General features: G+C 40.1%; 1 non-coding gene and 1 gene segment (V, D, J or C); both read right to left on the bottom strand.

Moving 5' to 3' along the window:
• LOC131999778 (T-cell receptor alpha chain constant-like) overlaps positions 1-12,066 on the bottom strand; it is a 380,650-nt gene that overhangs the window by 337,473 nt on the left and 31,111 nt on the right.
• Positions 8,616-8,758, bottom strand: LOC132000533 (small nucleolar RNA SNORA67). Its single transcript, XR_009399382.1, has one exon. It is a non-coding gene; the product is annotated as a small nucleolar RNA SNORA67 (small nucleolar RNA).

Here is a 12,066-nt window from a genome sequence, read left to right as displayed (position 1 = left end):
TTGACTCTTCTGTTGTATGGATATTCCTTTCGTCAAGTCCCTTTAAATAATGGTATACATCATACCTGGAATTTGAAGCTAACTTGGTTCTGGAACCTGTCAGTCTCATTACATAGATTTGGCAGCAGCCACTCCAAAGCACTGTCACTCAGCTTTGTAAAGGGAAGCTCCGCCTACTTGTGGTTTAGGGCACCTTCCCACACTGTAAGGGTGTGTGTATGTTGAGGATAATGGAGGATTTGTCTTTCCAGCATTTAAGAATATTTTTTTCTTTAAACTCTGAGTTTATGTAGCATAATTTGTGTTAAAAAATGGGAAAAATGTTAGCTCAGTGGGAGAATAGACAAACAGTTTATATATTATGAGGAAGAGATACTGACAGAACAGAACCCGAGACATGATCAGACTGAGAAAATTTTCTCAGTTGTGAATGACTTATTTTATATATATGTATATATGCATGCACATATACATATATACATATATACACGTACATATAAAAACATGAATTATATATATACATGATATATAGATATGCATAAATATTACAAATATATATAACCAATTGACCTTTTTTACATTCCATGTATCTTATTTGTTGAATTTATGAAAGTCAAATGATGGAATAAGAGGTCAGGACATTTGAACACTATGGAAATAAGAAATTCATCAAAATAGTAGAAAGAAAAATACTTACTTCCTCAGTCCTTTTCATATATATGTATGTATACACACACACTCACTTCATATATATTTTACATATATGTGAAAAGGATCGAGGAAGTAAATGTTAAATAGTCTATATGTTAACTGATAGAGCAAATACTTTTAGGAGATGTGTGTGTGTGTGTGTGTGTGTGTGTGTGTGTATACACAATACCTGAAATATCTATCATCTCTCTCTATCATCTATCTATTTCCTGAAAATTTCCACTTTATCAATTTAACATATAGAGAATTAGTTTTTAATCAGGACTATTGCTCTCCAGGGGATATCTGGCAATGCCTGGAGACATTTCTGATTGTCACAACTGGGGAGGGGAGGGGGTTGCTGTTACATCCAAGTTTTCGTGTCTGAGAGACCACCAAGTAGCCAACACCGATATAATCACACAAGGGTTTATTTGACAAGCTTAAGCTTGGGCCCAAGTATACCCAACACAGCGGAGTAGGGACTTGGACCCCGAGGTGACATGCTTAAGCTTGGGCCCAAGTATGCCCGATGCAGCGGCGGAGTAGGGACGTGGACTCTGAGGCTGGTTAAGGCAGGGGTTTTTATGGGTCATTACAAGAGGTTTGCGGGGGGAGGAGGAGAAGTTTCAGACTTTTCTGCAGTAAGCGGATTAGTTGTTGCCGGGGTGTTGCAGGGTGGGGTACTTTCTTAGAACTAAAGCAGGGTGGGGGTCCCTGGAACTAAAGGAAAGTTCAGCCCTTGGGCCCAAGATGGCTGCTGGAGCTAAGATGGCTGTACTTACGCTAAGGCTAAACCTGAGGTGGGATGGCCTTAATTTTTCTCGGCCTCCACAGTTGCCACGGGCATCTACTAAGTAGAAGCCAAGGATGCTATTAAATATTTAAGATGCATAGGACAGCCACTCGCCCTAAATCCCTTGGCCCTAAGTGTTTCTGATGCTCTGCTGAGAGATTCATGTAGACAATGGTCTTCAGTTCAAACAACCCTCAGCCATTTTCTTTTACCTTTTGTTTTTCCACCTGCTTCTGCCCTTAGGTACTTTACCTCTTCTTTCTTGGCCTCTTTCTTTGTTTTTAATTTTCTGACCCTTCCATTTCTGATCTTACATGAGGTATAGGCAAGGCTTAGAGAAGAACAACAATTTCTACACGAATAAATGAAAGCTCATAGTGGTCCCTGATGTTAAAAAATATGGATTCATGAATCCCAGAAGTTACAGAAGAACGAAGCAAATTGTCTTGTTTTAATCTCCAGCTTCATTCTGACTTTTGGAGGTAAAAAGAAAAGGGGTGATGAGAAAGCAGGATCATGTATGTTTTTAACAGTTCCCTGGCCCACCTATTTCTTTCTCCTCCTCCGCTGCCCTGGCTTAAATTAGTAGCTGTCTTTCTGTTTGAGGGATTTGCATTCTTCATTCAGCAATGGATCCTGAAAGCTGAAATGTACTTTTCTCAGGGTCAAGTGTTCCCTTGTGGACTAACCTTGTGCTGACACCATGTACCAGGAGCAATGCAGTCCTGACCCAGGATTTTTGAGTGTGGCCTTTGGCATCAACAGCTTGTTTCATAAGTCAATCAGAGAAAGACAATTTTCTTATGATCTCTCTGATATAAGGAATTTGAGAGTCAGGGCTGGGGTCTGTGGGGGGGATGGGAGGGAAAAATGAAACAAGATGGGATCGGGAGGGAGACAAACCCTAAGAGACTCTTAATCTCAGGAAACAAACTGAGGTTTGTTGGAGGGGGAGGAGGTTGGAGGGATGGGGCGGCTGGGTGAGGGACACTGGGGAGGGTATGTACTATGGTGAGTGCTGTGATCTGTGTAAGACTAATGATTCACAGACCTGTACCCCTGAGGCACATAATACATTATATGTTAATAAAAAATAAAAAATAAATACAATTTATGTAGTTTAAAAAAATGAACAAAGTCCTTTTCAATTCTAAAAAACAAAACAAAACAAAACAGCATGTTTCAGAATGCTCCCGGAGCATGATGAGTGGCCCAGGTGCTCTTCGAAATAATTGCTCTGAATGGCGGTGGTAGGGCAGAGGATTCTTCAGCTTCTAGGTCTCGCAAACATGATGGCTGTGGCCAACGCCCCTCTGTCCCCAAGACAGGGGGTTCCTCTGTCCCAAGACAGGAACAGCCCTTTCTTTATTCCCTGATATACACAGAACATATCTCAGGACACAGTGAAGTTCCAAGCTGTGGTTCCTACACCCCAGTTTTTTCATTTTTAATCCATTGTGCTAGGCAAGTCACAAAACACTGTTAATCCTCATGATGACACTGTAGGTACTGTGCTTACTTCCAAGGTACTTGGGAGAAAATCATTCCTCTCTAAAATGCCCAAAGTTACACAGCCACTAAGCGGAAGAGCCATGAGAAGCTTTGTACTTTTCCCAGTGTTTGGTCACTTTTCAGGGAGACAGCCAGTGAAGAACAGTGATGATGGAAAGGCACGGGAGCCATCTTCTGGGACAATAAAAACAAAATCTCCTGCTAGTCCAAAACACCTCTCCCCAAAGGAAGAGAGAGAAGAAAACAGATTTATTATTGAAGAATCATTAAGCCAGAGGTGACAGGCACCATGGGCAATCCATTAAAGAGATTGCGAACAAACAGCAAGAAATTTTACCCCTTTATATCGCCCCACAGAAACAACCCATTATAAGCATTTTCTCAAAATAAACAATAACTGGTCCTCAGGTAAAATGACTTGACAGGGCCATTTGTCACAGTTCCTCCTTAATTTACCTGGTAATTGGGATAGCACCTGTGTTGGCTAATTGCCTTTATCTGAAAGAAGAATTTCTCATATGTCTCTTATGACAGAAGGCAAGTTTGCAACTTAGAGCTAGGTGTCTGTGGAGCTCAGTCTCTTATCCTCCCACAGAAACTGAGAGAGAGAGGAGTGCCGTCATTCTTGATGATTCCATTTCAAAGAGATGGCTTCCAGGTGCTTGAGAAAAATATTCTTGGATTATAAAACTGGCAAGAGATCTATTCAGCTTTTTAAAAGATTTATACATCTCAAAGGGACAGAGAAATTTATAACTACAAGTTTTCTAAAGTAAATACTTTAAGAAAAAGGAGAGGGAGAGTGCTTTCCCTTTTTATACTGGGAGAATTAGAACTTATATTTGTAGCTTTAATTTATAATTGCCCTTACAATCTTCAAGATGAAGGAGTTCCATATGATAAAACTTTCAGGGAGTTCTTTAGAATAGGTTCCTGGAGTAATACAGAATTTAAAACAACAACAAAAAAGAACCTTTGGAATCTAAAAGGGGCAAAAATATAAGACTACAGTTATTAATTATTTACATGGAAGCTGATATCATCTATGGTTAAAAGACCAGATGAGAAACTGAATTTCATAGTCTCCCATGAGTGTAGGAAATTGATGGAAATTTTTAAGTGAGGCCACTTACTGTGGAAGATGAAGGTTTTTTTCTTAATAAAAAAATTATAAGAACATTAATACTTCAAGAAGTACATATAATCAATATAAATGCAGGTTCCTCCTTTGTGTAAACACAGCACTTTGTTCACATCTTTTTTCTGCATTTACACATGAACCCCGAAAATCATAAACTCATTTTTTGTCAATCCTGCTACAGTTTAGCTGTGAGTAACAGAAAATTCAACCAAATAATGGTTTATTAAACATTTTCAATTTTCATACACAAATAAATATGGGGGAGGTATTTGACTTGACATGTAAAGGACACATGTGGGATTGGGGAGGAGACAGATGCTTTTTTGATAAAGTTATCACTTCTGTGTTGCAGGAAGAAAATAGTTGGGATGGGGTCAGGAAAATGTAGTTCTGTACCAGGACAGCAAAACCATTACAGGAAACTCCTAGCAGGTTTCTGATTATATCTCATTGGTCAGAACTGTGTTATGTGCAACCCTTAGTTGTAAGAAAGGATGTGAGACATAGTGCAGGTTTGTTTATTTGTTTTTAAAGATTTATATGTTTATTTGAGATAGAGAGAGACAGAGACAAAGAGACAGAGACAGAAAGCACGAAAGTGTGGGGAGGAGATAGTTGGGAGATAGTTGGGAGATAGTCCAAATCGACACTGATGGTTTGTTAATAAGGAGGCAGAAGACAATGGTGATTAGGTTGGCAACTTGCAGTGTCTGCCTTCTTGACCACTAAGGTGGGGGTTCAGAATATTGGGCAGAGATGAAGTGTTTCCTCCTTGAGAAGTCAGTAAAAATTTCACAGTAGTGATCACATTTCCTTAGAGGCAGTGATCATCGTATTTATAGGTCATTTGTTGAGTATATATGTTGTACCTGGGTCTTCATATAATTTTACACATTTTATCTCATTTAAGTCACAGAAGTTCAACAAGATGGGTAGTTCATGTATTAATAGGAAGCTTGGATGAAGATGAATACTTGCCTAAGGAGACAGAGCTAGAAAATTGCACGTGGGAATTGAACCTGGCTTTGATAACTCTAAAACCCATGTGTTTTGCATTATATCATCTTGCTTTAGAGACAAATAGGAGTTCTGGGCCAGTGGGAGGCTTGCCAGGTGGAGGGAACCATCAGCTTCCAACTTCTTAAGAACAAACTGGGGATAAGGGGTGAACAACAAGGGGGAAGGGGAGTGAGAGGCACAGGCACGGCACCAGAATAAAAGACATAACAGAGAATGTGGCCAATGATATTTTAATAGCATTGTATGGTGACAGATGGTAGTTATCTTTATGGTGATCATAGCAAGATGTATAAACTTGTAGAACCACCATGTTCTACACCTGAAAGTAATGTGACGTTGTGTGTCAGCTACACTCAAATAGAGGATTTTTTTAAAAACCCAAAATATCCTATCTTCTTCAGCCTTGAGAAGTGGAAGTTATTGATATCTGCCTTTCAAAGTCTAATAATCGCCAAGCAAATCCTGTGTAAATACAGGCAATTGTACTTAATGTTGAAACAGTTCAGAGCCACCAAATGGGGATATTACTTTGAAATCACAGTTAGATGTTACTGGAGTATATGTTGGACATTTTTCCTGCCCGAAAAAGTACCAACTTTCTTCTACTTACTTTTTACTATCCTTTTATTTTAGTTTAATAGACTGGGAGGTAGCAATTTTATCAGCTCTACTAGAATAAAGCTGCAGAATCATTCACTTCTGTCTCCTTGTTACAAACCATCCCTGCCTTGGTCTTTAGGAAGATGAAACGCCTCCTTGGAATTAGGATGCGCTGTGGCTGAGATCTCCCATTTGTCCCTCTGTACCAACTCCTTTCCTTCCTCCTTCACTGCCCTCCCAGGGAGCTGTAGACCCATATTTTTACTGGTACAATTAGTGAGCTGCATTTCTAGAAGTTCATCTTATAACAGAGGAATCGTCTTCTCCAGTGTATGTGGGAAATACCTGGAAAGAAAGCGGAGATGATTCCACAAGGGGCTGAGATTGTTACCACTGTTCATGTCAAGAGATGTGGGAGGAGGAACCAGGGAACACGGTGTGACAGAGCCTGCAGCAGGGTTCAGGAGCAGGTGGCAGGTGCCCTGAGAGCACTGTGCGCCTGCACAGATGTAGATGGCGGCATCCACAGGCTGAGCTGCAGTGATGAGCAGGGAGCTGTCTTTTCTCATCTCACCAAACCAAGCTGTTAGTCTCTTGTGCTTCTTCATTTCTCCTCCCTTAGATAATGTCATCAAGTGGACTGGACCTTCCCCAAGCCTCTGTCTGTACCACTGAAAGCTGGGGAAAGTGCTCGTGGAGTTGCAGTAGGCAGTGAAATTTTCTCCCTCCTGGATGCTTAGAAAGCGAGGACTCTGTTCCAGTTGCTGGGTGCTCTCCCCTGTTTAAAACCAAAGCAGTGGGCGCTGGGGAAGGGCCCTGGGGCCTCTTTCTCAGCCTGATAAGATTTTTCCTTGCTCCGATCCCCCTTCTCCTTCCCCCACTCTCTCCCTTTCTTCCTTTAATTTTCCCTTGGATTTTCAGTTAATATAACCGGGAACTTGTCAAACTCACATGCCAATTGAATCCAAAGGACCAACACTGAGCATTTCAGGAGCATCTCTTCTTTCTGTCACAGGATGGCCTTGGTCACTGACTTTAGCTGCCCATAAAAGATCCCCTCCTAAAGGAGGCTTTTTTGAGCTGGGTTAACTCTTGCCACCCACGTTGCTTTGGATAAAAAGGCAGAGGTCTCTGTGTGGCAGCCAATCGAATCACTCCCCCCCAGCCTCCCCTTCCTCCACCTTCACACTCTGCTTTGACTCTGGGAAGGATTTTGCCTTTTGAAATAGTACCCTCCTGTGGAGAGATGGGAAAGTGATTTACTTTCAATAATGTTTCTCTTTCTCCCAATTTCACTGGGTATGCACAAAAATCAAGATTTAAGTCGAGTCTAATGACCTTTTTCAGAAACGGAAAACACATTCTTCAAAAAATCATTTTCAGACAGAATAACAGCGATAAAGGAAATATCATCTTACCATTTCTGGTATCCTTAACAAGCATGTGAGCAGTACTGTGTCCGCAAACTGTATTTCTAGATGTGTGTGTGTGTTGTATTGTGCTTGAAACTACAGTATATTTTTTAGGTCAATATGGCATAGGTAAGCACCCGGTCATAAACCCATTTTTGCCAAATTAAAGATGAATAACCCTGTTGTATATTACTTTTTTTTTTTTTAAGATTTTACTTATTTACTAGAGAGAAAAAGACAGAGATAGAGAGAGAGAGGTCAGTAACAGGGAGGAGAGGAAGAAGGAGACTCCCTACTGAGCAAGGAGCCTTTTGGGGAACTTGATCCCAGGACACTGAGATCACAACCTGAGCCGAAGGCAGACACTTAACCGACTGAGCCACCCAGGTGCCCCAACCTTGTTGTATATTATTTAATTAAGAATACTTTTCTGATATCCTATTGCATTACTCTTCCATTAGGTCCCTGACTTATGATCAGCAAAGTCTTCAACACATAGTATTGTGATTGTATTTGTTGGATTCCCCTACAAGTTCCTCGACAAAAAGATCGTACCATTTTTACTTTTGTGGCCTTAGCAATTGCTAGGCAGAAAAATGTCGATACATAGTTAACAAACTATTGAATGAATGCGTGAGAGAGTGTGTGTACATTAATCTAGTGATTCAAGTATGTATATATTGTGATGTGAATGTAGTTTGTATTCAGATCTCATAAATCTTGGGTAAATGGCATCATGGTTGTTTTAGCTACTGCTCACACCCATTGGTAAAGATCACTGGTGTTGGCCATGTGACTAGTTGTATCCAAGTATAATGAGATTTTGTTTGGTATGAAGGGTGTCCAGGTGAATGTTTTTCTTCCTTCTCTGCCATCTTATGTTCCATCTGGTACTACTGAGTTTTAAGTACTACATCATCGTTTTGTTATGAGTTATAGTAGTCATAATATCTGACTTAAGATATTAAGCCACACTATTTAACTACTCATGTTCTTTTTTTTTTTTTTGCCTCAAAAAGTGACATTTATTCAAAGAAAAAAAAAGGAAAAAAATGACAAGATGTCCCTCCCTTGGATCCCTTCCCTCCCCCCTCCTGCTCCTCTTCAGCCCCCCAGACTGGGTGGGGCTAAGTAGCAGGACAGCCCCTCTAATGAGGTCAGCAACACTGAGGGGCATCTCCTCAATGGAGGTGTTGTAGAAGGCCTCGATGTCTTGAAGAGTCCTCTTGTCTTCTTCTGTCACCATGTTAATAGCCACATCCTTAGGGCCAAATCATCCACCAGGACCTATTCTGTGGTTATAGTTTTCCCTGTTGGTGGGAAGGTCATAGTTGATGACTAAAGAAATCTGCTGCACACCAATGCCTCTGGTCTACGTCAGGAGAGAGGACACATCAGCATGAGCTTGAGGAGGGGACCCAATTGAGCCGGAAGGGACTGGAGTGAGTGTACACAGCCAAAGGAAAACAAGGGAAACAGAAATGCTCTCTCCACCAGCAACCGCAAACATGCCAGATTTTCTTCCAGGTTGTAACTTTCCTGAAGAGGGACATGAGCAGGCCCCCTGGAGAGGGAATCAGCTTGCGTAACTACTCATATTCTGAAGTAAAATAGAATCACTATCAACCTCAGTCAGTCGTCAAAGAAATGTTTCTTTTGGTGCCCATTATAAATGGATCTGTTTGTAATCATACATAAAAATGAAAATTAAAACTAGTCATGCACAAACAGCACAATGATCTGTCTCACGTATAATTGTTACTGATCTTCAAGTTCAGCTGCCCATTTCACAAAAGTCCAGTACTCAAGAGATGAGTTTTGACTGAAAAGAAATATGAACTTTATTCAGGAGGCTAGCCACCTGGGGAGAAGGCAGACTTTTCTTGAAGAGATTTTATTAAAGGTCTAAAGAGGTAGCCCAACAAAAATTTGTTTGGGGGTAGCTTGCCCACTTGTCTTTACACACGAAGAGTTAAGTGAGAAGCATGAGAACTAGAATAGTGCTCTGAAGCTAGAGAGGAAAGGGCTGAGGTCAACTGTTGACCCTGGGGCGTTCCCCCCATTTCTCAGAACTTAAAAAGAACCACTGAGTCCCTCAAAGGCATGTAGCCATGACAGCCTTTTGGCCCATATGGATGGTTCTCTCCTGGATCCGCCCTGCAGAAGAAGTGTGGTAGAAGGAAACAAAGTTCATGGTGACAGTTTTGTATTCTTTTCAGTGCCACAAAGTTTCTCAAGGGAGCGTAGAACTCATTAAAACAAATAGCATGTTGAATATTAAAAACAAATTATACAAAATCTTTTGGTGGTAGAGGAATATATTCTGACTAAATGTTTGATGTCGGAATCAGACATATTTAGATTGATACTGCACCACTGCCAATTACCAGTAAGGTGACATCGGTTTACTTCACCCACTCATCTAATAGCTTCCTATGCAGTAGAATGGGGTTTACATTACTTATTCCATGTGTATGTATTGAGGATACACTGGGATTATGTACATAAATCAGACTGTGTTTCAATCAACCTATTTAGAGGATTCCCTGTAGCACATCTCTACTCCTCATATTCCTCTGCAATAGGTCTTAGCAAAAGGTCCAGCTGGGTCCTTATTCAGAAAAATCCAAGAGCATGTCACAATCATCCTAACTGAAAACACCCAGACTGTGTGAGCATCCTGCCCTCTGACAAGGGTCATGTGAAGAGGTAGGATAAGCACACAAGATCCAATTAGTCACCTTTCCCTTTTTAATCAGTTGGTATACAAAATATCCAGGTAGATCAAAAGATGTATTTTTGATTTGGTAAACTTAATAAACTATGCATACAACTAGCAGTGCTATCAACCCCTCTAAAAACTTTATATAAATCAACTCCTTTAATCCCACTGACAACACTAGGAGGTAGCTAATATTAATCTCATTTTTACTGAGGAGCAAATTAAGGTAGAGAGAGGATAAGAAGCTCCCCAAGATCATAAAGCAGTCAGGCTTCAAATCTAGGCAGATTTGAATCTATGCTAAAAATTGCATAAACTTGACCATCTTAGATTACTGTCTCTCAGGTTGTGTAAACTTGGCCACGAGGGGGTCAGCAGACCAAGAGCATCACCTGGGAACTTGTTAGAAATGCAGATCTACAGGGCCTACTAAATCATAGTCTGTAGTTTAATAAGATCCCCACATGATCAAAGTTTGAAGAACTCTGATAAGGAAGTGGTAGAGTGACCACTCCAGATCATTGTGTTCTTTGTAGAAAATAAATATGCATCCAAGGATCATGGTGGATTCAAGAAAAATAATATACACTTAGCTATTAAAACTACCTTGAATTTATGAATATTCTAATATATATTTCCTCTTGAAGCAGCTGTAGATATTCATCTCCTTGACTTGCTTTCACAACTCAACCACTGAGATATTTTTATTCCCTTAACTTAAGTCTGTAATGTGGATGCTGGAGATATCTTGTGTTTTTATCTCCTAAATCTCGGCCTAGGAAATCTTTTCTATCCAAGGCTGAGATTACATCTTTTCTTTCCAAGAAAAACATCTCATATCTTGCTCAATTTATTCAAGTCAACTTGTAGCTTTACACAGTTCTGAAGGTGCTTTCTGTGCAGAGCTAGAGCTTCATTTTGGGGTCTAGGATTTAGTGCCTTTGGGTGTTCACAGGTGCTATTAATTAATTAACTGGCCTGTGTTTCTAGCTGACTCATCAACACCACTGTCTCTAACTCTGTTTTATATGAATAACTGTACATTGACCAGATTGCAATTTTTTATCCAATCCATTTCAGAAATAGTGTACATTTTACACTACCCACACAATGAAACTCATCCCATCATTTTTATAATTCTTTATGAGTTTCTTATTAGTTGATCAAGGGACATCTTAATTTTATTAATTTTTTTATTTTTTATAAACATATAATGTATTTTTATCCCCAGGGGTACAGATCTGTGAATCGCCAGGTTTACACATTGCACAGCACTCACCATAGCACATACCCTCCCCAAAGACATCTTAATTTTAGAATACATTTTAGACCTTTCAGAGTAGAGGAGGAAACCTGTCTATGATTGCAGATTAGGGATGAATAGACAAGAGTCCAAAGTCAGTTTCCTCTTGCATCTTCATTTTAGGTACCACAGAAAAGCAGAAAAAGGGAATGGTGAGATGGGACAGAGAAAGAAATGTCCATGTAGGTATGGAAGAAACCAGAGCAAAAGTAAAATGCTCACGTGGCACCTCGGGTGGTACACACAGTTAAGTGGCTGACTCTTGTTTCTGCTCAGGTCATGATCTCAAGGATGTGAGATATAGCCCTGTGTTGGACTCAGCAGAGTCTCCTTCAGATGCTCCCTCCCTCAGCCCCTCCTGCTCATGTTCTCTCTCTCTCTAAGATAAATAAATACATCTTTAAAAAAAAGTAAAATATTCACATTGCAAGTCCCATTCATGCAAGGGTGGGAAATAAGTTGATATAATCAACATTTAGGAGATGGGAAATTATGAAAAACCATTGCTATAACTCAGTGTGTAGGTCTGATTGATCTAAAGCATCACATTATGTAATGTCAAAAAATGAGAGGATAAACTGAGTTACTGACATGGCTGATGCAGAGGAAGAGAAGTTGACAAATTAAGGCAGAGGTAGCTACATTATCAAATATATATATTTACATTCTGAGATATTTTTTTCAGACTCAAAAATATTTGACTCACTGGGGTTGCTTTTTTTTTAAAATTTTTTATTTTTTATAAACATATATTTTTATCCCCAGGGGTACAGGTCTGTGAATCACCAGGTTTACACACTTCACAGCACTCACCAAAGGACATACCCTCCCCAATGTCCATAATCCCACCCCCCTTCTCCCCAAACCCCC

Source organism: Mustela nigripes, chromosome 13 (genome assembly GCF_022355385.1).
Source record: "Mustela nigripes isolate SB6536 chromosome 13, MUSNIG.SB6536, whole genome shotgun sequence".
Taxonomy (NCBI): domain Eukaryota; kingdom Metazoa; phylum Chordata; class Mammalia; order Carnivora; family Mustelidae; genus Mustela; species Mustela nigripes.
The sequence above is the reverse complement of the archived record's forward strand: the minus strand, read 5'-3'. Positions and strand labels throughout refer to the sequence as shown.